At 37.8% G+C, this 26,633-nt stretch overlaps 1 long non-coding RNA gene and 1 other non-coding gene across 3 annotated transcripts; both read right to left on the reverse strand.

Annotated features, from left to right (window-relative positions):
• Positions 1–5,105: 5,105 nt before the first annotated feature.
• Positions 5,106–26,315, reverse strand: LOC127537790 (uncharacterized). Of its 2 annotated transcripts, XR_007947608.1 has the most exons (4): positions 25,297–26,315; positions 16,851–17,009; positions 16,504–16,597; positions 5,106–5,582 (listed from the first exon to the last, which is right to left on the reverse strand). It is a non-coding gene; the product is annotated as an uncharacterized LOC127537790 (long non-coding RNA). The 2 variants fall into 2 exon arrangements; XR_007947607.1 differs by lacking the exon at positions 16,851–17,009 and having other exon boundaries at positions 25,297–26,313.
• On the reverse strand, positions 19,467–19,570 carry LOC127539497 (U6 spliceosomal RNA). Its single transcript, XR_007947933.1, has one exon. It is a non-coding gene; the product is annotated as a U6 spliceosomal RNA (small nuclear RNA).
• Positions 26,316–26,633: the final 318 nt, after the last annotated feature.

Genomic DNA, 26,633 nt, shown 5'->3' on the forward strand with positions numbered 1-26,633 from the left:
GAAAAAAAATGAGAAAGAACCAGTGGAGATTCTGAATCAATCGACAAAGTGATGATTGAAGGAACAGCCGGCAGAGCTTAATACCATCTAACACTCGCACAATGCTTTAAGGTTTGTAAGTTGTTTTATAAGCATTATCTGACTTGATACAACAGTCTGATTGAGGCAGATATCATTATTTATCCCCATTTCACAGAAATCGAGGCAGACAGGTTAAATGACTTGTTCAGGGTCACACAGCTATAATTTGCAGCAGGATGTGAATTCAGATCTTTCACACTTTGAGCATTATGCACTGTACCATCTAACTGGATACCTGAGGTGAAAGATTGCTTAATGATATTCCCATATGTTTCACACATAGGAGCACAGAGTGCTGGGCTTGGAGTCAAGAAGACTATCTTCATGAGTTCAAATCCAGCCTCAGACACTTACCAGCTGTGTGACCCTGAGCAAGTCATTTCACCTTTTGCCTCAGTTTCCTTTTCAGTAAATGAGCTAGAGAAGGAAATAGTGTCTCTGCTAAGAAAACCCCAAACGGGGTCATGAAGAGCCAGACACAACTGAGCAACTGCACGGGGTTTAGAACAACTAACGCAAGGCATCGGGATGGTGGGGAAAGATGTTTTCTTCTGGCCAGCTAAACCTAGAGTTCAGACCAGGAGAACCTTAATTAAATGACAGGCCCCCCCCACAGTTAAAATCTGGTTTGTCACTAGCCACATGACCTGGGCAAGATATTTATCTTATCTGTGAAATGGGGATAATAATAACACCTGCCTCCCTAGGGATCTGTGAGAGTCAAGTGAGAATGTTTGTAAAGCATTTAACACAGTCCTCTTTATATCTCAGTTTCCTCATCTGTAAAATTAGAGGGTTGGACTCCTTATGTTCCCAAGATGCCTTCCAGCTTCAAATCTTTAAAAAAAAACAACAACACTATTTTATTTTATTTTTTCCAATTACATGTAAAGATAGTTTTCAACTTTCATCTTGGTAAGATTTTGAGCTTCAAATTCCTCTCCCTCCTTCCTTTCCTTTCCCTCCTCCCCAAAATAGCAAGCGATCCAATATGGGTTATACATGTACAACCATGTTAAACATATTTCCACATTGGTGATATTATTTAAGAATCAGAACAAAAAAGAAAAGTCACAAGAAAGAAAAAAACAACAAACAAAAAATATGTGAAAGTAGCACGCTGCGATCTGAAAGTTCCTTCTCCTTCACGAGTCCCTTGGAATTGTCTTGGATCCTCAACAACGATACTGTATGAAGATGTATTCTGATGGAAGTGGATCTCTTCAATACAGAGATCTAACTCAGTTTCAATTGATAAAGGATGGACAGAAGCAGCTACACCCAAAGAAAGAACACTGGGAAATGAATATAAACTATTTGCATTTTTGTTTTTCTTCCCAGATTATTTCTACCTTCTGAATCCAATTCTCCCTGTGCAACAAGAGAACTGTTCAGTTCTGCACACATATATTGTATCTAGGATATACTGTAACATATCCAAATATATAGGACTGCGTGCCATCTAGGGGGGGGGGGAGGGAGGGAGGGGAAAAATCGGAACAGAAGTGAATGCAAGGGATAATGCTGTAAAAAATTACCCGGGCATGGGTTCTATCAATAAAAATTTATTAAAAAAAAAAAAAAAGGAATTGTCTTGGATCACTGTATTGCTGAGAAGCGGCTTCAGATCTGTGAGTCTGACCTTCTGATACTTGAGGCTGGGCCGTGCATCCTGTGCCGGAGAGGCTCTGCAAAGTCCGCCCATCACGTCCAAGGGAAGGCCATCGATTATCTTTCCCCTTAATCCCTCCTCAGAGTTGGGGGATGGAGCCACCCCTTCTCAACAGGAGCAAATGGCTGATTCACACCAGAGAATTAAGAGATGACAGTAGAGATTCTGACATGGATTTAGGACCTAGATTTAACTCTAGCCGTGATCCATGGCTAACAGCAGTTGGTGAGATGGTGGGGGGAGATATCCGAAAAGAGATCGTGTCTACTTTGTGAAATCTGAAATTCAGAGTTTGCTCCTCAGAAGATCATAGCATTCCGCAGGACCTCAGAGGTCACCCAGCCTTCCCCCTACTTACACACGCTCTCAGGGGTCTCACAAGGGGCCGAGTTGTCTCAAGGCACCCAGATAATCACTTTCCAAGGGCAGGTTCGCGCTCCACGGTCTCCAAGTGCCAAATGCCGCCCTCTTGCCTAGCTGCCTGATGTAAGAGAAGCATTTGGAAAGACTCTGCGCCAGCTGTGACCGCACCTGTTCCCCTGGTGCTGCCAGCCTTTTAGAGTCCGGAGAGCTCGCCAGGGCGCACGGGTGTCAGTCACCGGGGTGGTCGAGCCAATCCTTCCCTCAATGGCGGGGTCTTTGGAGACTCGGGTCTTGGAACCGAGTCCCCCAACATCCTGGAGCGAGCACAGAGAGGCCTTCTGTAAGCTGGAAATTGCTAAAAACTCCAACAGGGCTTTCAAATCTTAGCAGGGCGGGTGCACGCCCGTTTCTAGCTCCTTTTCCTGAGCCTTAGCTCCCTGATTAATTCCTCTCCAGGGCTCTGCTGTAGTTGGGAGATGGAGGAAAGAGATGGACCCCAGCCTTAAATGGATTTTTTTTTTTTTTTTTTGGCCTTAGGAAGGGTTAGATTTGGGACTGAATGAAATGTTCTGTTACGTATCTTTGTGGCGTGCAACTGAGACTCCTACTTTTACTGTGCTTTTATCTAATCTAATTAACTTGCTTACTAAGATAATGACCCTTTGAGACTTAGTCAATAGGCATTCTGGGAAAGGAGGGGCATGTTAATAAGTGAGGGAGGGTTGGGATTGAGCCAGAGAGATTGAATAAATCATATTCTTAGTTAGAAGAGTCCCACAAAGTAACAAAGGGACAAGGTGCTCAAGGAGCAATCTTACGGGACTGCTCAGGGACTAGGTGACAGTCACAGCACTTCCTACCCCTGTCATTTAGATATTAGCGATATTAGATATCCTCTTTATCCTCCATTTGGGTGAAGTACAGGAGGCTCCCTTGGGACATGTTCTGTGGTTTTTATTTCACATTTTATGCCCCACAATTAAAATCAGTTCCAAAAAATAAATAAATAAGAGCGCCGAACTCTTTTTAATTATAGTACAAGAGCTAGGTACTTGTTTGTTGTCAAATCTCTTCCCAAAACAGATCAGATGTGATGTTCTACCAGAGAACCGGCTCCAGCCTGTAGCTCTCAGCAGAGCTGTAGGGTCTGGTACAGTTTCTAGCACCCAGGGGCCACGATTAGGGGCACATTGTGGCAGTGGCTACTGGGCTTCTGACTCCCAGCTCTGTCAGGACCCTGCCTTCCCCCACAGTACCAGAACAGCAGAAACTTTCTGTGCATCTCATCAGACATGACCACATCCTGCAGAACATGAGAAAAGAGAGAATGAGCCTGCTGTTTGTTTCCTGTGAGAAGGAGAAGGTTTTACCGGGCAAAGAGGTAGACATTACTGACTGCAGATTTGTGTGCTACCTTAGAGTCCGGTCCCACTCTCGCATCTTCAACTCTTCCATCTTTTGTTCAGTTATTTCAGTCACGACTGACTCTCGGTGACTTCAATGAGGGTTTTCTTGGCAAAGACACTGGAATAGTTTGTTCTTCCAACTTACAGATGAGCAGATCCAGGCCAAGAGAGCTGGAGTGACTTTTTATCATAAATGGTAAGTAGTAGAAGCAATATTCAATGCAAGTCTCTGGTTTCTTTGTTTCCCAGAACTTACTTCGATGCTTGGCACATAATAAGTGCTTAATTTATGCTTAATTAATGCTCATTCATTTGACCTGATCACGTTGCCTTCGTGGGTTCAAGTAATTTTCTGTAAATTTCAATTATCCTTAAAACCATGCTTTTCTCCAGTAGTTCATCAAGAGTTGGTTGTCTATGTACAGAACACATACAGAATACAAATAATATATGCTTGCCCTCAATTTATTTGAAAGTGGCACTTCCTAGTAGAAATACATTTGAATAAAACCAGAGTGAATAAACTATCAGGATAGGTGTTTCTGCCAGTGGACAAGCGTTTATTGAACATCTACCATGTGCAAGATCCCAGGACCGTTGTGAAGGTCACAGAGATGCCAAATGTAGCTCCTTCTTTCCAGATCTTTACATTCTGATTGACTTAAAAATAAGTTGAGAGATAGTTTATTGGAAGAATAAAACCAAGACTCAGAGTGAGGAGTCCTCCCTTTGAATCCTGTCTCAAACACTTATTAGATGTGTGACGTTGCACAAGCCATTAGAGCTCTCCCAGTCTTGGTTTCTTTATTTGTAAAACAGAGAAAATAATGTGAAGCTACAGCTCAGCTTTAAGGAGATACTAAGGGGAAAGATAAGTAGTGACCTTCCCTTGGAAATGACTGATGAACTTTGCCCGCTGATTATGGCACAGGATGCACGGCCCAGGCTTAAGTACTTGAAAGGTCAGCCTCAGAGATTTGAAGGGGAAGGGACTTTGGGGGCCTTTGAGCCCAACATTTTACAGAAGAAGAAACTGAGATACAGTTAATGTAAAATACTCTGTCAATGTTAAAGCATATATGTGGAAATATAAGCCATTACTTTAAAAATTATTATTATTAGAAATACTTGAAAAATGAAATAACAATACAATAACACAGTTACTTATCAAATGGGAGTTGTAGATAGCAAGTGCTCCCTTCGAGTTAAGAAGGAAGAAGTAATTTGCAAAGACTTAAGGGAAGTGGAGGCATTCATATTGGACCTTGAAATCTGAGGGAATTTGTAGAAGAGAGAATGGTATTTGAGGTGATGGGAATACTGGAAACAAAATGATGAATGCTAGGGGCGGGGGGAGAATCTCTAAACTTTGATTCAGAAGGGAGGTTTAAAGGGGATCAATCCCCGCCTCAAAAGGCACAGAAACTCCTAATATGGAGAATTATGTTGGGGCATCCTAAGCTGCACTCATAACTTAGCATGCATACACACACACACACATATATGTATATGTATGTGTATATGTATATATATATATGTATGTATGTATATATGTTTATTAGACCCAAGAAGAATGGGAACACTATAATATTTGGAGTCCACGTGGAAAAGTGTTCTTTGCTTAAGAAATGCCATTAACACAATAATATCAAAACAACTGCTATAAAACACAGCATTTCTGAGGATAACATGTCAAAGTCTATTGTGGTCTTATCTAGCTTTGAATGCATTAAGATAGAAAGAATTAATGAATAATAATGATAATAACTATTTAAAGCCAAAATGTTAAGGTGACACAGGGAATCAAAACAATTTAGTGAACAAGATAAATATCTCACCATCAATCACAAATTTTAATACAGAGGAGGGAGCAGGAAAGAAATCAGAGGTGAAAGAACCTTCCAAAAAGATGATGTAGGAAGTTCAGGTTATCACCTTGTTTCTAACAAGTCCAGCAACACGTTAGGTCAAATAAGAAAGAGAAAATCTTCACATTTAACATGATGAAAACCAGATGAGTTACGTCAAGGGATGTGACTGCGACTGGATTCTCTGCAAAGCTAAAAAATAGCAGAATCAGGCAAAATCCACAATTACTGGCACAAATGCTTCACATTAACTCATGACCAAGCATTTTACCAGCCTCTCAGTTGCAGGTTTGATCTACCTTTCTTAGCAGAAGGAATCACATTTCTATTATAAAAGCGTAAGCCCCCTGAGCCCTCCAAATATTGACAAATAATGTATTTCATACAAATCATTTACAGCTTATATTACATATATGTATATATTATATACATATGTACATATATGTATAAACACACTTATGTAGAATGAAAAAAAAGTGTTACAATGTTCCAGAAGTTTTAGTACTGACTCAAGAATTACTGCGTAAGCTGTCTGCAAATGCCATGACATCTGTAACTGCCTTTGTTGATGATTGCAAAGATTTTGACTCAGTACTGCACTCATAACTTACTTCTCTATACATATATGTATGTATATTAGATCCAAGAATAGGGGGGACACTGCAGTATTTGAAGTCTACACGGAAAATTATTTGCTTAAAATGTCATTAATACAATAACATCAGGAACAACTTACATAAAATATAGCATTTCTGGGATGACGTGTTAAAGTCCATTATGCTTTTACCTAGCTTTAAATGCATTAAGAAGGCAGCTAGATTATGCAGTGAATACAACAGTGGGCTTGGAGTCGGAGTTCAAATCTTGCCTCAGACACTGACTAGCAGTCTGGCCCTAGGAAAATCACTCAACTCTGACTGTCTCAGTTTCCCTGACTATGAAATGGGACTAACAAAAGCATTGACCTCATAGGGTTGTTGGAGGATGAAATGAGATAAATCTATAAGGCACAGTCTCTGTTACATAGTAGGCACCTACTAACTCTGTATTTCCAGCATCTTATGGTAGCTACCTAGAATTAAACACTGATTCCATTCCAGTTTGAAAGGGCAGCACAATCATTTCACACTCAGAACTCTCTCTTTGTAGCTCCTGTTCCTAGCCCAGGGCTTGGCACTCAGTAAGCAATGAATGGATTTTGTGTTTTGCTCATTCATTCATTCAGTAGGAAAGGCTACCGACAAGTCCCTGCCATTTGACTTACAAAATGTAACCAAAAGGCATTTGCCTCCATAGAGAGCCCACAGACTGGCAAAGATCCGAGAGTGGAATCTAGAGACCCTCCACAAGAACTGGGTCGATGATATACCAATAAAGAAACACTGGACAAAGTCCGAGTCGCGCAGATTTGTTTGTGGAGAAGGAGGGGTTTAGTACGGCCATTCTGGACCTAGACATTTCCAGCATAAATAGGAGAAGGATTTTCTCAAGGACATTTAACTTAGCCATCAATGTAGTCAACGAAAGGAAATGATAGAATTATGGAACACATTAGCCGTGACCTAAGCATTTAGCAAGAATGAAAACGTGGTAAAACAGGATGGATTTATACCACTTTTCTGGAGCTGGCAGAAGACAAGCCTTCAGGCTTCAGATACATACCTCAAAATGTCCCAGAGAATTCTACCAACCAACTGTGCTGGAACTAGATCGTCACTACAGACTGAACTGTTGTCGGCGATCACCTGGACATAGCACTGATGCGTTAAAAGCTTTATAACATAAAAGACATTGATGGACAAACTCCTATAATTTTGAATTTACATGGAACCCCAAAGTTTTTCTAACACAGAAACTTAGCCAAAGAGATCAGTGTTGTGGAAGCAGGAAATCAGCATGCCTCGGGTCCCTTTGATGGCTGGAATGGTACCGAGGATGCTTGCAGCAAGTCTATGGCTTTGGTTTGACAACAAAACCCAAGGACTCTATCCATCTGTGTAAATTTGCAGAATATTAAATAAAAAATAGTATCAGGATAGCCCTTGGTCGCAGGGCCACTTGTATCTGAACTCCATCAAGAAAGATGAGCTGGAGATAAAAAAAGGGAATAGGAAGGGAACTGATCCTGTGATTTCCATAATTTTGGGAGCTCCCTCTTAAAATGAAGGTGCTATCTCTGCTACTTATTGTTTCAGAAAGCTGCCCTGAACACCAAGAAGAAAAGGGAATTGGGCGGGTGGGACTGAATCTAAATCTTTCTGTGGATTATGAGGATGACATATTAATAATGATAATGATGGTCATTAACTATTATTAATAGAGTTGGTGCCATATAACTGAGCCCAGAACTTTGCCTGGATTAAAATCCCATTTCTGATTACTTACTGGGACTGTAAGTAAAATTAAGTAAATCCTGGCAATTTACTTAATCTCTCTAAATCTCAATCTCCTCCTCAGCAAAATGGAAATAGGAATCCTTGTAAAACCTATTTCATGGATTATTGGGAGGAAAACTTTTCCATCAGCCCCAAAATAGTATATCAATGACAGAAACTCTTCTTATTCTCTACCAAATCCTCTACACCAGGGCTTCTTAAACTTTTTCCACTCAAAGCCCCTTTTTACCCGAGAAACTTTTATGTGACCCCCGAGGATAGAGATATATAAAATAGGTTTGCAAATCAAACACTTACTGATAATAAATCATAATTTCATGACCCCCACATTCAGTTATGAGACCCCATAGGGAGTCGTGATCTATTGTTTAAGAAGCTGGGCCCTAATCTCACCTTAGAACAAAGAGTCAAACAGACAGGGATCTATACTTGGTATACACACAGCCGATTTGGGACTGTGGTTGAGCAAATGTGAGTTAAAGGAAGTGGTATCTGAGGGGAGATAAGACCAGAGAAATTTAATAACAATTACTCAGCGTGTCAGTTTTCCTCAGTGAGATTTCAGAGAGGTAGATGGTGAATGTAGAAAATAGAACTCCCTTTTCTAAAAATGAAATAATAATGACAGTTATTTCTTTCCCTTCTTTGACATGAAGAAATTAAGGCTCAGAGATTATAAAATTACTTGCTTGGGGGTCACGTTGCTAATATCAGAAGCCGGGTTTGAACCCAGGATTTCCAGAAAGGGAAGCTCTCCTCCTCTACAAGAAAGCCCTTCCCCATTGGCCCAGTTCTATTTGTTAGGAAAACTTTCCCAACACCATGCCTCAATCATTTCTTTTGTTATTTCTACCCGTCGGTTTTGGCTTTGCCTTGGGACTTAGCGGAAGAAGCTAATCCTTTCTTGCCCTTCGGTTAATAGAAGATAGATATCCATCTCTTTCCTTGCCACGACAGCCATTCACAAATCACAGGATCATAGACTTACATCTAAAAGAGATCTCACAAGTCATTTCATCAACCTCAGACCATTTTACAGACAAAGAAACTGAGGCTCAATAAGGTTAAGTGATTTGGCCCCACAAGAAGTAAATGGGATGATGGAAATTTGAAAGCAGGTCATTCTCAGAGTCCAAACTCTTTCTACTACCTGATTCTGTCTTCCTCAGAAGGAAACGACCTTATGGGATTACTTCAACCGGCTCTTAACAAATGCTCTTTGATGACCAAGAGTCAACGAGTTTCTCCATTAGTACATCGTGCCTCAGCAGTCAGGAAGAGCTATTGTTACCCATTTCACGTGAAGACAATAGATAAGAGCAGACCCTTGTTAATGCTAAGGTTTTTCTTATTCTTCTGACCATTTAAAATATTCAAACATTTATCATACACCAGCTAAGAAGCCGATTGCCGGAGATGAAAGGCTAAGAAATTGTCTCTTCAAAGCTGGTATCCTTGAATTCACAGGGACGGTTGGGGTTTCAAATGCTATCACACAGCATGGATGAAAGAGCTCCTTGGGAAAATGATCAGAGGATTCTTTTTTGACCGAACAAAGAGAATGCCCTGCAGGGTTAAATCATATTCTCAATGGTCTGAAGAGACAGGTCGAGGATTTACATACAGGTTTCATTGGATGGGAATTGTGGTGCCTGCCCTCCCTTATTTTACAGGGAACATCTAGAGTAAAATGCTCAGATTTCTTTGAAAAAAGATGACCTATAAATCTGAGACATGACTGTTTTAATTCAATAAAACTCTATGACAATGCTACCTGATTGCCTAGCACATTCTGATTCTTGTTTCTATGAACAGGTGACATTTAGTATCCGCTGCATAAAAAGATTCAGATCTGTGTTTCCTTTTTTTTTTTTTTAAGTAGAAATGAAATAAATTCAATTTCCTGTGTAAGCAAGTTGACTATAAATAAAGAGAATGTCACATTTCATTAAAAAAAAAAAAAACAACTTTAGAGTTCCAGATTGTCTCCCTCATCCCCACCTCCAGCCTCCATTAAGAAACCACAAGTGAAATTATGTAATATATTTCCATAAAAGTCATGAAATAAAGCACAGATCTCCCACCCTAATTTAAAAAAACTCTCAAGAAAAAATAAAGTTAAAAAGAGAGCCAGAGATAGAGACAGAGACAGAGAGAGAAAGAGAGAGAATGATTCAATCTACATTCAGACACAATCAGTTTTTTCTCTGGGGATGGACAGGATTTTCATCACAAATCCTTCAGAGTAGTTGTGGATGATTGTAATGCTGAGAATAGCAAAGTCATTCACAGCTGGTTATCTCAGAACATTGCTATTACTTTGTATACAGTACATTTCACTTTGCTTAAGTTCAAGACTTTCTAACTTTTTTTTCCAAGAACATTCTGCTCACTTCCCAGAAAACAATATTCTATGACAGTCACATACTGTCATTTTTTCTGCCATTCCCCAATTGATGAGCATCCCCTCAATTTTCAATTCTTTGCCCTGAGAAGAGAGCTGCTACAAATATTTTGTACTTTTACTTCCTTTTACTTCCCCTTCCCCTTTTAAAAATCTCTTTTGGTCTTCATGCCCAATAATGGTATTATTAGGTCAAAGGATATGTATGAATTTATAGCCTTTTGGATACATGTCATATCTTTTTTTTAATCATTTATCAATTGGAATATGGCTTTTACTTTTTATAAATTTGACTCAGTTTTCTTTCTGTTTGAGAAATAATGTCTTATCAGAGGAACTTGCTTCAAAATTGTTTTAAAAATTACTATCATTAACTGTTTTTCTCCCTTTCTATTCTATTATCTCTCTTTTCACACTGATCATCCTCAAAAGCATTTTGCTACTGACCACTCCCTCCCTCAATATGCCTTCTCTTTTATCACTCTTCCCCCTTCCTGTATCCCATTTCCCTCTTAATTTCCTGCAAAGTAAGATAGATTTCTATATTCATAATGAGTATGAATGGTATTTCTCCTTTGAGTCAATTCTGATGAGAGTACGGTTCACTTACTCTTTTCCGCTTCCTTTTTCCAGCCACTATAAAACCTTTTTCTTCCCCTTTTTTTATGGCAGATACTTATAATCATTCCACTTCTCCCTTTCCCTTTCTCTTTTCTCCCCTGAATTTCATCATTTTTAAAGATACTATCCCTTCATATTCAATTCACACCTATGTCCTCTGTCCTTCAAAGTGCCATAATAATTAAAAAATTCTAATTACAAGTATTATCCTATATGTAGGAATGTAAACAGACAAACCTAATTAAGTTTCTTATGATAGCACTTTCCTGATTATCTCTTTATGCTTCTCCCGAGTCCTATTTTCCATTTAGCTCCGGGCTTTTCAACATGAACGTTTGAAAATTCTCTATTTCATTGAATATCCATCTTTTCCTCTGAAACATTATACTCAATTTTGCTGGGTAGGTGATTCTTGATTGTAATCCCAGCTCCATTGCTTTCCAGAATATCATATTCCAAGCCTCCGGTCCTTTAATGTAGAAGCTGCTAAATCTTGTGTTATGCTGACTGTGGCTTTACTATACTTGAATTGTTTATTTCTACATGTTTGCAATATTTTCTCCTTGATTTGAGAGCTCCAATATTTGGCTACAACATTCCTGGGAGTTTTCGTCATGGGATCTCTTTTAGGAGGCAATTGTTAGATTCTTTAAATTTCTATTTTATCCTTTGGCTCTGGAATATCAGGATAGTTTCCCTTGATAATTTCTTGAAAGATGATATTCAGGCTCTTTTTTTGAACATGACTTTCAGTTAGATTAATAATTTTTAAATTATCTCTCTTAGATCTATTTTCCAGGTCAGTTGTTTTTCCAGCAAGATATTTCACATTTTCCTCCAATTTTTTCATTTTGGGGGGGTTTTGCTTTATTGTATCTTGATTTCTCAATCATTAGCTTCTATTTCTTCAATTTTAATTTTAAAGAAATTATTTTCCTAAGTGAGCTTTTGTACCTCCTTCCCCAATTGGCCAATTTTGTTTTTTAAGGCATTCTTCTCATTAACATTTTATATTTCCTTTTTCATCACTCAATTCTTTCCCTAATTTTTCCTCTCTCTCTCTTACTTGATTTTCAAAATCCCTTTTGAGATCTTGCATGGCTTGAGCTCAATTCTTATTTTCTTGGAGGCTTTGGATGTAGGAGGTTTAACTTTGTTTATCTTCTGAGTGTGTGTTTTGATCTTCCTTGTCACCATAGAAACTTTCTATGGTCAGAAACTTTTTTGGTTGTCTACTCATTTTCCTAGCTTATTACTTGGTTTTCAACTCTTTGTTAAAGTAGGGTTCTGTTTCCAAGGTGAAAGGTACTCTGTCCCAAGCTTCAGGGAGTTTGCGTAGCTGTTTTTAGAGATTCTTCTAGGAATCTGACCACAAACATTCTTTTCTGTGCCGAGCTGTTAAGAGGGTCTACTGAAGCTATAAAGCTACAGAGTCCTGATTTGCTGACACTGGGGTAGTCAAGGCTGTGCTAGTGTGGTCTGAACTGAGACTAGACATCCATCTCCCATTCCGTTGCCACAGATCCTCTTTCCTCACCTTCCAAGGTTTCCCTGGTATCCCCGGGCCAAGAAGCCCAGAAGCCACCAGCACTGATGCTGGAGTTGGGCTGGGGAAGGAGCTAGCTGGTACAGCCTGAACTGAAACTGTATGCTGGGCTTTTGCTCTGATGTCACAGACTTTTTCTGTTGACCTTCTAAGTTGCCTTCAACTGGAAAATGTTCTACTCCATCTTTTTGGATATTTCAACATTCTAAAATTGGTCTAGAGTCATTATTTAAAGGAATTTGGAGTGATTTTGGGAAGAGGTTGGGCAAGTTCCTGCCTTTACTTTGTCCTTGGCTATGTCTTTCAAAATCTAGTCATTTCGTGGAAAAAAAATTAAGAATGGAAAAAAAAACCCAAATCACTAGCATGTAAACCACATTTACATCTATGCAAACTCACGATCATTTTTTACTTTGACTTTACAAGTAAAAAATAGTCTTTATAAATGTGCCTAATAAATCTTAGCAATATGACTCCAGGACAAAAGTTTTGCTGGGGCTAATGATGAGATAACTGCATTAATATCTTTAGGGACAGTTGTCTTCTGATTAGATTGTGTGCTCCCAGTATCTCTCCCCTTGAATACATCCTCCACAAAGTTGCCAAATTAATCTTCCTAAGGTCCAAGTCTGACCATATTTCCCTGCTCAAGAATTTTCAGTGGTCCCTTATTACTCTCAGAATAAAATACAAACTCTTCAACTTGACATTGAAATCCCTACACATTTTAAGCTACTTTCCCAGATTTATTTTACATTATTCTCCCCCATACACTCCACATTTCAGTCCAACTGACCTTGCAATTTTCCAAACTGGGCACCCCATCCCAGGCCTCTGTCCTCATCTGCTTAGGAATGCATTCCATTCTCACTCCATTCCTCTGAGAATGTTTATCTTGGGTGTTATCTCCTCCATGAAACATTTTCAAATCTCCTTGATTTTTGGTGATCTCTCCATTCTCATTATATTAGATTTATTTCTCTTGTAAAGATTGTATACCTCTCTCCAACCTATCTCCCTACTATAATGTTTGTCATTTAGTGGTTCACAAATACCTTAGAAATTTGCAATGATGGTCTAAGGAGTTCGTTTTCAAAAAATTTTTGATGACACCTTAAGCAACAAATAATTGCTCAGCTTTATTATAAATACATTTTACTTGATGACAACAAGCATATGTAGGTTTATTTCAGCAGCAATTTGGAACTTTTATAATCACGTTCATACAGCAATTACATCAAGCTTTGAGTACTCTGGACTAAGTACATCATGTTCTTGCACTTTCTTAATCTGTCATCAAATTGTTTCCAAACCGCCAAAGGGGTTCGACATTTGAGCAAAAATGGATTGCCAAAGGGCGTCAGATATGTATGTACCTTCATTTGCTTCTGGTCAATGTATCAGAATGCCTCCCTCTCTTCCCCTCTGTTCACCTGTACCCCATTAACCCATTAGCAGTGTGATCAAGATGTTATAAACATTTGTGGTCTGGCAATGCAAATGTCAGCTTGTTTGAGAATCCTTGTTACATTACCATCTTGAAACCACCAGATTATCACAAGCATTCTGCAGAAATAGATCTCATTTTGCCTATTATTGTAGTATTAAAGCTATTTTGTGATTTAAATTTATCTTCACCTATGTTACCATTCTTCATCTGGCAGATTTTCAAATAAGCTGTCTTGTAATGCTGGTCAGTCCTTCAGAAGAGTTTCTGGTATAATATAGTCAGTGTGCCAGTGGTAGAAGATAAAAGCGTCACTTTTGAAGAGAGTCTTTCCTTATAAGGGTTATTTTATTATAAATATTGTTTAAAATGAAGGAATATATGCAATTGAGCTTTAAAAAACATTCATCATTTTATACACCACTTCATCAGCTGGTAGAAAAATAAATATTTTATATCATAATTAGTTATTCATTTTAATTGATTGTATGGCTAAAAACTTTTTGAAAAAAGGAATTGCCATTTCTCAACAAGAGAGCTTGTAACATTTGCCTACCATTTTTCATCACATGTTTGAAGAATCATTTTCATTTTGTTTCTATTTTCATTTTTTCTTTCAAATAAAAACATAGAAATAAATTTAATGAAGAAGTAGATTCAAGTTTTAAATGTCTGCCTGGTTTTGAGCCAAATATTGCAAACCTTTCTCCAAGCAACGTTAAAACCAAGTTTGTGGTAGAGAAAGTACTAAGCCTTGAGTCAGGAAGCCGAGTTCAAATCCAACTTTAGCTATTTCCTATCTCTGTGACCTTGGCAAGTCACTAAATCTCTCTCAGTCCTTGTTTACTTGACTGGAAAATGGAGATAATAATAGCATCTACCTCATAGGGTTCTTGTAAGGATTGAGTAAAGATAATACTTGTAGGGCACTTAGGACATACCTGGCATGTAGTAAGAGTTTAATTAATCCTTGTTGCCTTTTTCTTTCTGGGATTATGTTGACCATCTTTTAAGTTGTAATTAATTTCATTAAAATTATATTTATCTTCAACTAAATTTGCAAAATAAATTTTTGAAGTCTTGCAGATAATAATATAGGAGGTCTTGCTTACTTTTAAAATTCTTATAGAATTTACCACATACATATTGTAATTATTAATTTAAGAAGTCACAGGGAATAATATTTGAATTTGGCAAATGGACATTAGAATTACTTCCCCATCAACTCACTTTTTTTGTACTGAATCTTAGGAATAATAGATGGCATTTCTATGGTGCTTTCTCTACCCTATTTTATATGATCATCATAATTCTGTGAGGCAAGCATCAGTTATTACTGACCCAATTTTACAAACAGGCAACAGGAGGAGGCTCAGACAAGTTAAGTGACTTCCTCATGGCTGTATATCCAATAGGTGAAAGATAGATTAGAACCCAGATGTCTTTTAGCTACCTACTCCCTACACCATCTCCCTAATCTACCTTTATTTCCTTTTGTGATGAAGATGCCTTTATAATTTTAGTCTGCCTCTTCCTTCCAGGTCTTTAGCAGGACCTTGGTAATGCCCATAAAAAACAGGAAAAATAGACCTTTAAAGAACTGAAGCAATCATCTGGATTATTTAGGAAAAAAACGCTTTTTTTTTTCTTCTCCTTTCTGTTACCAGGGCAATTAAAAAGAAAACTTTTGAGAGTGGGATAGAATAAGTTAAATTATTCAAGTAATTGGACTCTGTGCATCTTTTAGTTAACTACAACAATTAAATTCTTTCTTTCAAAGCTGGCTAGTATTTATGGAGACCCAAAGATTTTCCAAACACTTTTTCAGAGGAGAGCAAAAATAAGTCAAGTCCTAACCGTATAGTTTTATGCAGAATCCACACAGATGATTTCCTCTCACTATTTTAAAGACAACTGTCCCTGACTTTGAAGCTTTAGGCCAACCTTAAGAAACTAAGTCACTTTGGTTCTGCTTTGTTTTCCCCATGGTCATAGAACGAGTTGACCATCTCCCACCTCCTCTTTTTAAATTGAGAAGCTCTACTGTCTCGCTGTGTACAATTCAATTCAATCAAATATAAATTAAGCACATACTATAAACCAGATACTTTGGTAGATGCTGAGCATACAACATAAAAATAAAATAATCCTTAACTTCAATGAGCTTCCATTCCCCTATGGGGGATTCAACATCTCATACAGATTCAACACCGGAGCATTTTACCAAATTCTTTCCTCACAAGAATCCTGTGAAATAGGTAGTAAAAGTAACTTCTTCCCCTATTCCCTTCCTCCTTTTCTTCCCCTTCCTGTTTTCCTTCTTCCTTCCCTTCTTCCTTTCTTATTCTTTTGAAACTAAATTTTATTGATTTCATATGACTATCAGTCATAGACATCTTCTCATGATTTTTTCCCCTGAAATCATCATAGTCATTATTTCTTACTACCCAATAAATTATATTATACTTATGATTTGTTTGTCCAACCACAGGTGATATTCCTTCCAATTTACAGATGAGGAAACCGAGTCACAAAGTGATCTGACTTGCTCTCGATAGATTATCTTTTCATAATTCCTGCCTTTAACTGCTACCCGCCCAATCACACACTTCATTACAGTCTATATGTTTATTGCCATACTTTGAAAAAAGAGTTTCCTTTCTTTAAAACCTTAAAAAAAAATTTCCCAGAGTACTGACCTTGGAGTAAGAAGTCTTGGGTTCCAGTCACAGCTACGGGTCTTATGTTAACTGTAGTGATTGACTTTTCCCTTCAGGGACGCAGTTTCTGCATCTGTAGAACCAAGGACACTGGAATAGATCATCTTTAATTTTCCTTTTTAGGATTAAATCTGCAGAACCGGGACCTTAGCACTAAAGGTCCCCCACAGCTGGTCCTGCCCAACTGGCCCAGAATTACCTCCTATTGCTAAAGCTTTTGGTTCCACCAAATAAGGATCCCCAACCGCACAAGGTGCAATTATGTTCTCTTGTTGCTCCCAATACTCCCTCCATTCGTCTCCATTTAAATTCTCCTCATATCTTACCCTCAGAGCAAAAGCCAAGTTCTCCTGTGGCTTTGGTGCAGCGGATGGAGCTCTGATCCTGGAGTCAGCAAGGTCCCGGTCCAAACATGACTCCCCATATTTATTAGCTGTGTGACCTTTGGTAGGATGTTTAACTGTTACCTCCCTCAGTTTCTTTAACTGTAAAATGGAAATAGCAGCTCTCTCTCAAGGTTGCTGAGAGGATATAATCAGGTATTTTTAAAGCACTTAGCACAGTAGATTCTTAGTTAATGTCTTTTCCTTTTCCCTTTCCTCTCCTTCCTTCCTACTTAATAAAATTTGCAGCATTCTCCCCTGGTATTGCCAGAGTATAGACCGACTAGAGTCATTCACTCTCTTGGCACCTAATAGCAGATTGCTTTTCCATGTATGAGTCCTGCCTTCTTAGTTAGATTGTAAAATCCTTCAGGGATCCTGCTGAATTTGCCAGAAGGCGGATCCACTGTGGAATGGGCTGTCAGGGAAGGGAAGAAGTCCCCCTCTTGGAGCTAAAGCATCCACTTCCTGGGTGCTCTACAGGGGAGACCTGCTCTGGAATGGATTGGGCCAGAAGACCTTGGATATCTTTTTTTGGTTACAAGTTTCTATCATCCTGTGATTTAACCCTTCTCCGGACACCATCCGGCCATACCTCTAATGGTATAGGTGCTGGGAAGCTATTTGAATGAGCCAGTAGCCCAGATAATTGCCCCTCGGCCTCCATTTCTCTGAAAAGGGCTGGCCTCCAGGAAAAGGGAAGTCATCAGATTAAGTATCCTAATCATTCTCTGAGTCCCATTTTGCCTAGCCTGCCAGACTCTGTGATTATAGGCTTGATGTGTCTTTATAACCTTAAGAGGAAAAAAAAAAAAGAGCAGGTAATCACCAGCAGGCAGCAGGTCTCCACAGGAAAGAACTCTGACCTTTGTCTCTACTCTTTGCATAACTCAGACCTTGAGAAACCAAGAAAAGGAAATCGGGTTCTTTGGGAAAGTGGGGGAGGGTTTGTGGTTGGAGGATGGGGCTAGAATGTGATTTTCACATTCTACCGTGGCAGCCCGGCTGCCTTTGTAATTTTGGCCTCAGAGTCTCAGTTTCTAACTCTGTAAAATAAGGTGGCAGGCTACCCAAGGGAATCTCCAAAGTTTCTTCTAGCTCAAAATCCCTTGATTGCAAGAGGAGGAAGGAAAAGCATCTAAAGGGGAAGGAAAGGAAACAGGGAGAATTACAAAGGTCATGGCTTTCCTAATCCCCCCAAATCCCAAAGGCATATTATTATCTCAATACTGAAAATCAATGCAACCCACTAAGCTTACTTAGTAACTATTTAAATTCAAATAGACTTGTTTGAGAGCATAAAACATCATAAATTTCCTCTAATCTCATCTGGATTTCATCCATTCACTCTTGTTTACCTTTTGGCTTCATAGTTAGCATGTAGTTTACTCTTTTCATCATGTAGCTTATTCTTTTCATTCTTATTTTATTTTTTGCTTTGCATTCTTTCCCAATTCTCCTTTGCATTTGGAGAGATTCTTGGGGAAGGAAACAAGAATTTATTGTTTACTTTGTGTCAGGCAATGTGCTAAGTGTTTCATAGAGATCATCTGATTTTAAGCTTATAACTTTAAGAGATGGAGATGGGTATTATCATTACCTTCATTTTACTCTTAGGAAACTGAGGCAGACAACAATTAAGAGACTTGCTCAGGATCCCATAGCTTGTAAATTTCTAAGAAATTGTTTGAACTCAGGTCTTCCTAAATCCAGAACTCTAGCCACTGACCTTCCTTTTTCTATTTGTAACCTCAGGGCTCACCATAGTGTTTTGCAAAAGCAAATGATTAACTTTTCATTCATTCATACGTTCATTCATATCTTCCCAGATTTTTTTTTTTGTATTCCTCACATTTGCTAGCTTTAATTGAATTGAGTTCCATTGTAATCATCTATCAAATTGATCAATTTACAGTTATATACTTAAGTGATCCCCCAAGATTTTGTTTTTTAAATTGCATAAAATACTATTATAAAAATTCAGGAACTGATAGTTATTTTTCTATGGAAAGTGTTCTCCGTAACACTTTCAGGGCTTATGTCTAACAATGGAGTTACTGAACCAGAAAGAATGACTTTCTGTAATTTTAATTATGGACTATGAGATTGCTCTTTTGAAATATCATGTGACTTTGTAAGTTCACATGCAGTGAATGAACCTACTCCAGCATCCAAGATTTGGGGGGGTTTTGCCTTCACTTCTCTTTGGCAATTTGATGGGTGTAACTCGCTACCTCAAAGTTGTTTTAACCGCATCACTTTGTTAGTAATGGTAAGTTTATTTTTAATCATTAACAATTTGTTCTTCCTTTGTTGAAAATGGTTTATTCATATCCTTTGAGTATTTATTGTAACCTGGGTGTTACCTTTACAAGCTTTCAACAATTGCTTCTACATTTTAAATGTCATATTTTTCTAGTCTGTCATTTTCTTAATCTTAAATTTTGTTTTATCTTTTTTTTAACTTGAAAGTAATCAAATATATTTCTTTCCCCTAATAATTGCTCACATTTGTTAAATAGAGGGGGAAGAATCAGATTTTTTCCACAATTGAGATGAAAAACTATGGAAAACTTCTTGACTTTGTGTGTTTATGCTTGCCCAGAGCTATGCTAATCTCTGTAGCATTCCAATTTTAGTACAAGTGCTGCTTGAGCAAGCACGTTCCGTGGCAATTTCCACACATCTGGAAGAGTAAACTGAAACGAGAACTCTCTAGAAAGGAATGAAACCATTGTTTGACTTCCTTCCACCCCGCCCCCAGTCTTGGATGCACGCTGATACTCTCCCCTGCAGGTCTTTCGGGCTTGTTTTTCATCACCCTTCCTGGGATGGCAGTTTTCCTAACCCAGGGCACCTTTCATCTCCCAAGAGCCATCAGTTCTGGACAGCCAGGGTCTTGAAACATCCACAGTAGCATAACCTCAGCCACAAAGAATCTTGAACCTTCATCTCTGACTTGCCGAATCCCAGCTGGCTCCATTTCCTGGGCCATTAAACCCCGGCCACCTTTCTTCACTTGGTTATTCCTTCTCAAGAGATGCTATTTACTTCATTCCTAGAGGAATCAGAGATGCTTATGATGTTGAAAGGTGGTATAAGGACTAAATATTCTTATTGCACTCGCTCCTCATGTTCCCATTACTTCGATTCTGGGGCTTAACTAGTAGTTGGCTGAATTATCCAGATTTTACATCTCAAGAAGGAAGTGAATAAACCAGAGACACTTCTCTAATTTAGTGAGAAGGTACCTTGTGAAAATACCAGCTTTGAAGGGACCGTGTCATGTCGTATTGTTGTTTGTCCTTTTAAAAAAAGGAACAATCACATCACGGTGAGTGATAGCTTGACTTGCTCAGGACTTGGATTCAAGTTAAAGTGTGCAAAGTCATTGGACCCACTCTCTCCTCCAGAATCATTGGATTCAGATGACTGGATGACAGGAACCGGCCTAAGATGCCTTGGGTGACTGTGGTATCTGACCAAACTCTACGTACTCCACAGCACTTCTCCCCCCTGCCTTCATGGCCACTAGAACAAATTGTTCTCAGGCTGCCCATCCAATTGAGAAAAGAGTTCACGTGCTTGGTTGAGCATCCCTCTAACTTATCAAAGGCCACCGGGCATCCAATTAGGAAGACCAGAGTTTGAACCCCATCTAGCAGTGTGATGGAACAAATGATTCTCTTAACTTTAGTTTTCCTATCTATAAAAAGGGCTAATAATAACTAGCATCTATTTCCCATTGGGGCCTTAAGTGACATAATGTATATAAATTGCTTTGGGGAAATTAAATCACTTGTAATTGTGAATTATTGAGAAGAAACAAGGAAAGCATCAGCTCTGAAGTCAGGGAGCCAGAAATTCAGATTTCTGACATTTGACATCTCCAGAACAGAATTCTTCACTTTTCCTCCCAAACCTTTCCCTCTCAACTACCTTGCTATCATTGTACAAAATACTACCATTTTTCCAGTCCCCAAGGCTCTCATCTTTGGTATCATCTTCATCTGAGAGAAAGGTGACTGACTCAAAAATGCAGAGATAAACAGATATTTGGGGGAATGGCCAACAGGAGAACTTGTTTTGCTGTAATTTATGTGTTTATGAGGAGAGTTTTATTTGTTGTTTTTATTGCTGTTGTTCTGGAATGTTAGGATGAAAAGGAGAGATTATAAATGCCTGTAGAAAATTCATTATTTTCTTTTTTTCCTATCAATTGTATTTCTACTCTTTCTTTCCTTTCTCCCTTCCCTACTTCCTGAGATAGTAAACAATCAGATATAAGTTATACATATGCAATTACATAAAATATTACCATGCTAGTCATTTTATACAAGAAGACTTGAATAAAAGAAAAAAAACTAAAGAAAGAAAGTGAAAAGAAGCACGCTCCAGTCTGTATTCAATGAATATCAGTTCTTTCTCTGGAGGATGATGGTATGTCTCATCATTCATCCTTTGGGATTGTCTTGGATCTTTGTATTGCTGAGAATAACTTAGTCATTCACAATTTTTCATTGAACAATATTGCTGTTACTGGGTACAATGTCTCCTTCACTTCACTATGCATCATACACTATGCATGTAAACTTTTCCAGGTTTTTCTGAAACCATCCTGCTCATCATTTCTTATAGAACAATTACAATCATATACCACAGCTTGTTTAGCCATTCCCCAATCAAATTCCTTTGATTTCTAATTCTTAGATACCACAAAAAGAGCTTCTATAAATATTTTTATACAAATAAGTCTTCTTCCTATCTTTTTGGGATGTCTTTAGGATATAAACCTAGAAGTGGTATTGCTGGATTAAAGTTTTCTAGCTCTTTGGGTATATTATTGTCCCAGTTTTCCTTTGCAATATCCAACATTTTCCTTTTTTGTCATATTAGTCACTCGGATAAGTGTGAGGTTTTAATTTGGATTTCTCTGATCAGTAATGATTTGGAGCATTTTTTTTTCATATGATGATAGTTTTGATTTCTTTATCTGAAAACTGCATATTTTTTGGCAATTTATCAATTGGGGAATTACTTGTATTTTTTATAAATTTGACTTGGTTCTCTATATATTTGAGAAAGGAGACTTATCAGAAATGCTTGTTGCAAAATTTCTCCTTTCCCCCAATTTTCTGCTTTCCAGGTTAGATTGGTTTTGTTTGTGCAAAAACGTCTTAGTTTCATATAATCAAAATTTACCTATTTTACATTTTGTAATCTGTCAGAAAAATTATTTCATGCTGTCTTAATTTGTTTATGGAATCACCCTTCATGTGTAAATCTTGTACACATTTGATGTTATCTTGGTAAGCAATGTGAGATGTTTATCTTATCTTATTCTGCCATACTGTTCCAATTTTCCTAGCAGTTTTCTTCAAATAGTGATGTTTTATTCCAAAAGCTTTGGGTCCATCATATAATAAATTACTACGGTCATTTACTAGCATACAATTTGTACCTAATCTATTCCACTGCTCTACCATTCTATTTTTTTTTGTCAATACCAGATTGTTTTGATATTGCCACTTTATAATACAGTTTGAGATCTGGTATGGCTAGATCACTTTCTTTCACATTTTCCCCCTTTGAATCCCTTAATATTCTTGAGTTTTTATTCTTTTAGATGAATTGTTATTTTTTCTAGCTCTATAAAAATAATTTTTTGATAGTTTGGTATGGCACCAACAAAATAGTTTAATTCAGGTAGAACTGTCATTTTTGTTATATTGGCTCAGTCTATCCCTGAGCAATTAATATTTTCCAGTTGTTTAGATATGACTTTATTTGTATGAAAAATGAAAAAGATATTAAAAAAGTAATATAATTCGGAAATCTGGATCTGTATCACCTAAAAGCTTTGCCTTTCTTCATGCAGATTTCTCTGTGTCTCAAGTCTTACTTGCCAGGACAAAGTCTCTCTTGAACCCATAGCTAGCTGTTTTCTCTACTTTTTGAAGCTGCTTCAAATTAGTATCCATGCCCCTCTTTTGGCCGAGTAGCTCTCTCTGCTCACTCACTGGCCTTAAATTCTTTTTATGCTCCCAACTGCTGCACAGGGTATTTCCCAAGTAGGCAAATACTCTTCCACATGTTGATGGTGGGTAGGGAGGAAAGAGAAACCTTCTTGGACCAGCTCCCAGGGGTCCCTTTTACAGGCCTTGCCTAAATCTCACCCCAGGCTTAATTATTTAAAGTTCTGTACTGTGTTTTATTTTTGCTTAGCCAATGAAATTGTTTCCTTTAATTCTATCAGAAAAAAGATGCTCACACTTCATAAAGGGATCAACAAATGTGGTTCCATTTTCACGAGTTTAGCACCCCATTAATACCTTATAATTACATTATGGGCTTTCTGGGCTAGGGAGAGGGCTACATCAAAGAACAGTTATACTCAAGATAATCAGGAGAAAGCTCTAGCTGTTGGGAATATAGGGAGGGTCCACATATAGGAGACTGAACTTGAGTTGAGTTTTGAAGAAAAATAGCAATTCTGCAGTATAGATGTTAGGAAAATGTTGATTGTAGACAAGAGGGACATTATGGACAAAGCACAGAGGTCAAAGAAGAAATGTCCTTTGTGAGGAACTGCAAGGTCAGTTTGACTGGACTGAAGAGTGTGGGAAGAGGAGCAATATAAAAAAGGCTGGAAAAGCTAAGTGAATCGAGTTGTAAATAACTATAAATACCAGAGAAATTTGTGTTTGATCTTATAGATAATAGGAAACCACTGAAATTGAATAATAATGATAATAGGTAGTATGTACATAGCCTATTTTCATAGTTAAAGGTTAGGGACATACTTTACATATAGTATCTCATTTGATCTTTGCAGTAATGAGGAAGGTGCTATTATCATCTCTATTTTACAGATGAGTAAACTGAGGCTGTTTTAGTGACTTGACCAAGTCAATTAAATGTCAAAGCAGAATTTGACTGTGTATATATATGGCTGTGTATAATTTGGTACTGTGGGGTTTTTTTAATTTAATTTAATTTTCAGTTCTTCCTCTCTCCCCATTGAGAAAACAGAAAAGAAAAAGCCATTAGAAATATTTATAGTCATACAAAATCAATGACCATATTAGTTATGTCCAAAAAAGAAGAGAGAAGGAAATATGCTGCAGTCTGCAGTGGGTCTAACAGCTGTTGTCACAAGTTTGGAATTGTGGTCGGTTGTTGTGGTGGCCAGAGTTACTAAGTCTTTCACAACTGATTATCTTTGCAATGTTGCTGCTACTATGTACATCATTCACCTTATTTTGCATCAGTTTATACAAGGCTTCTCAAGCTTTTCTGAAACCATTTCATCAATTATTTTTAATAGCATTTCATTACACATACAGCATAACTCAGAGAGTGAACCCCAATTGATGGATCTCTCTTCAGCTTCCCATTCTTTGCCACCATAAAAGGATCTGCTACAGCTATTCTTATACTTAGGGATGATTTTCCCCTTTGATTTCTTTAGTGTATAGACTAGTTGTCATGTCATTGGGTCAGAGGGTATGTAATTTTTAAATTTAATTTTAGCTTTGGGGGATAGTTCCAAACTGCTTTCTAGAAAAGGCTGGATTAACACATAGTTCTACCAACAGTGGACCTATGTCCCCATATGCCCTCCAGCATTTATTTTCTTTTTTGTCATTTTAGTCACTCTGATGACCAGGGAGGTAGTGGTACCTTTAAGTTGATTTAAAGTGAATTTTTCTAATTATTACCGATTTAAAGTATTTTTTCATATAGCTATTGATAGCTTGGAGTTTTTCTGAAAACTACCTATTCATATCCTTTGACCACTTATCAATTGGAAACGACTCTTATGTGTAAATTTGACTCCATTCTTTATATATCTTAAAAATAAGATTTTTATCAGATAAATTTGTTGCAAATATTTCCCCCCAATTTTCTGCTTTTCTTCTCATTTTAGCTGCATTTGGTTTTTTCTATAAAACCTTTTACAGTTTATGTAATCAAAATCCACTTTGCTTACTGTGAATCTGGCTCTTCTTTCATCATGTATGCTTTTCCTGTCCATAGATTTGATAGGTTTTTTCTTCCATGTTCCACTAATTTGCTCTTGACATCATCCCTTAATCCTGCATCTATTTCAAGCCATTTTACTACAGTGAGAGATGTTGCTCTACACCAGTTTTGACCAGATTATTTTTTAGTTTTCCCAACAGTTTTTGTTGAATACCGAGTTGAATACCCCAATAGCTAGACTCTGGTTTTCAAACACTAGGTTATGAGAAACAGGATTTGAACACACATCTTCTTGAATCCAAGTTGAACACTAGCTATTGCATATAGTAAACATTAAAAAAAAATTTAAAATTCAATAAACAGTAAGTCCCTACTATATGCTTAGTGAAATTAGCCACTTTACCTGCGATGAACCAGTCTCTTCTGTTTCAATTCAGCACAGTGCTAAGCCAGAGATATTATAAAGAAGAAAAAAGAGATAGTTCGTGCCCTCAAGGAGCTCACAATCAAAGAGGGAAGATAACCACACAAAAGAAAGGTGTCAGTGGGGAACACAGGAGGGATACCTGGACAGTGGACAGCAGAGCCAGATGCAAAATGGAGAGTGAGGAAAATCAGTGCCCTTTATAGAGGAAGGCTATGGGAGGAGCTTAGTGCTCTAAGCCTCCAGGCTCCAATCAGAGGGAAGAGGAGGTGGAGACTGGAAGGTGTTGAGGATCCAATTAGTTAATCAGGAGGAAGAGATTTCAGGTGATCTATTTATACTTTAGAGGGGCCAGCTTCAATTTCAAACCAAGCAGAGCTGGAGATTATAATGCTATCACTGCACTCTGTCTTTCTCTTAGATTTCTCTGATATTTTTTTGAAAAACCCCATTTTGAAATTTTTGTTCTTTCTGTCAGCCTGGGACACTTCATATTTATTTTTTATTACCAGCACACAAAACTTTTATTTTTTATTTTATTTTTTAAAAACATATTTAAGGTTTTAAAATTTGATTTTGGGGCAGCCAGTTGGTGTAGTGGATAGAGCACCAGTCCTGAAGTCAGGAGGACCTGAATTCAAATTTGACTTTGGACATTTAATACTTCCTAGCTGTGTGACTCTGGGCAAGTCACTTAACCCAAGCAGCGAAAATTTTAAAAATTGATTTTTGAGGGACTTGATGTTATCAGTATGAAAGGACTTAATTCTCATTTCATTTTGGGGGTGGAAAATTATAGTAGCCATATACCTAGATCCAAGAGGTAGCAACAGGAAGTGTGGTAGAGTGGATACAGAGTTCAGTTTAGTCAGGAAGGTCCAGGTTCAAATCCCCCCACAACGCTTCCATAACTGCATGACCCTTTTCTATACATCTATAAAGTGAGGACAACAGCATCCCCTTCACACAGTTTTTCATTTTTTTTTTTATTTAATATTTCCTCCCAGTTACATCCAAAATAGTTTTGGATCCAAAATACATTTGTTTTTAAGATTTTTGATTTCTAGGTTCTCTCTCTTATCTCCACCCACAATTAAGAAACTTTTCCATAAAAGTCAAGATGTGAAAGAAAACCCTTCCCAAAGTATTAATTTAACTTTAAAAGACCTACCTTCTTGCTTTAAAAGGAGTTCTTACAACATAGGACAAATTATGACTTTTATTAAGAGCATCACATTGAATTAATGCAAGGTTATAAGTCTGGGAGCACTGAGCCTGCAAAAAGGGAGATTCATCTTCCCGAATTCAAATCCAGC

This window comes from Antechinus flavipes, chromosome 5, assembly GCF_016432865.1.
Source record: "Antechinus flavipes isolate AdamAnt ecotype Samford, QLD, Australia chromosome 5, AdamAnt_v2, whole genome shotgun sequence".
Classification (NCBI taxonomy): Eukaryota; Metazoa; Chordata; class Mammalia; order Dasyuromorphia; family Dasyuridae; genus Antechinus; species Antechinus flavipes.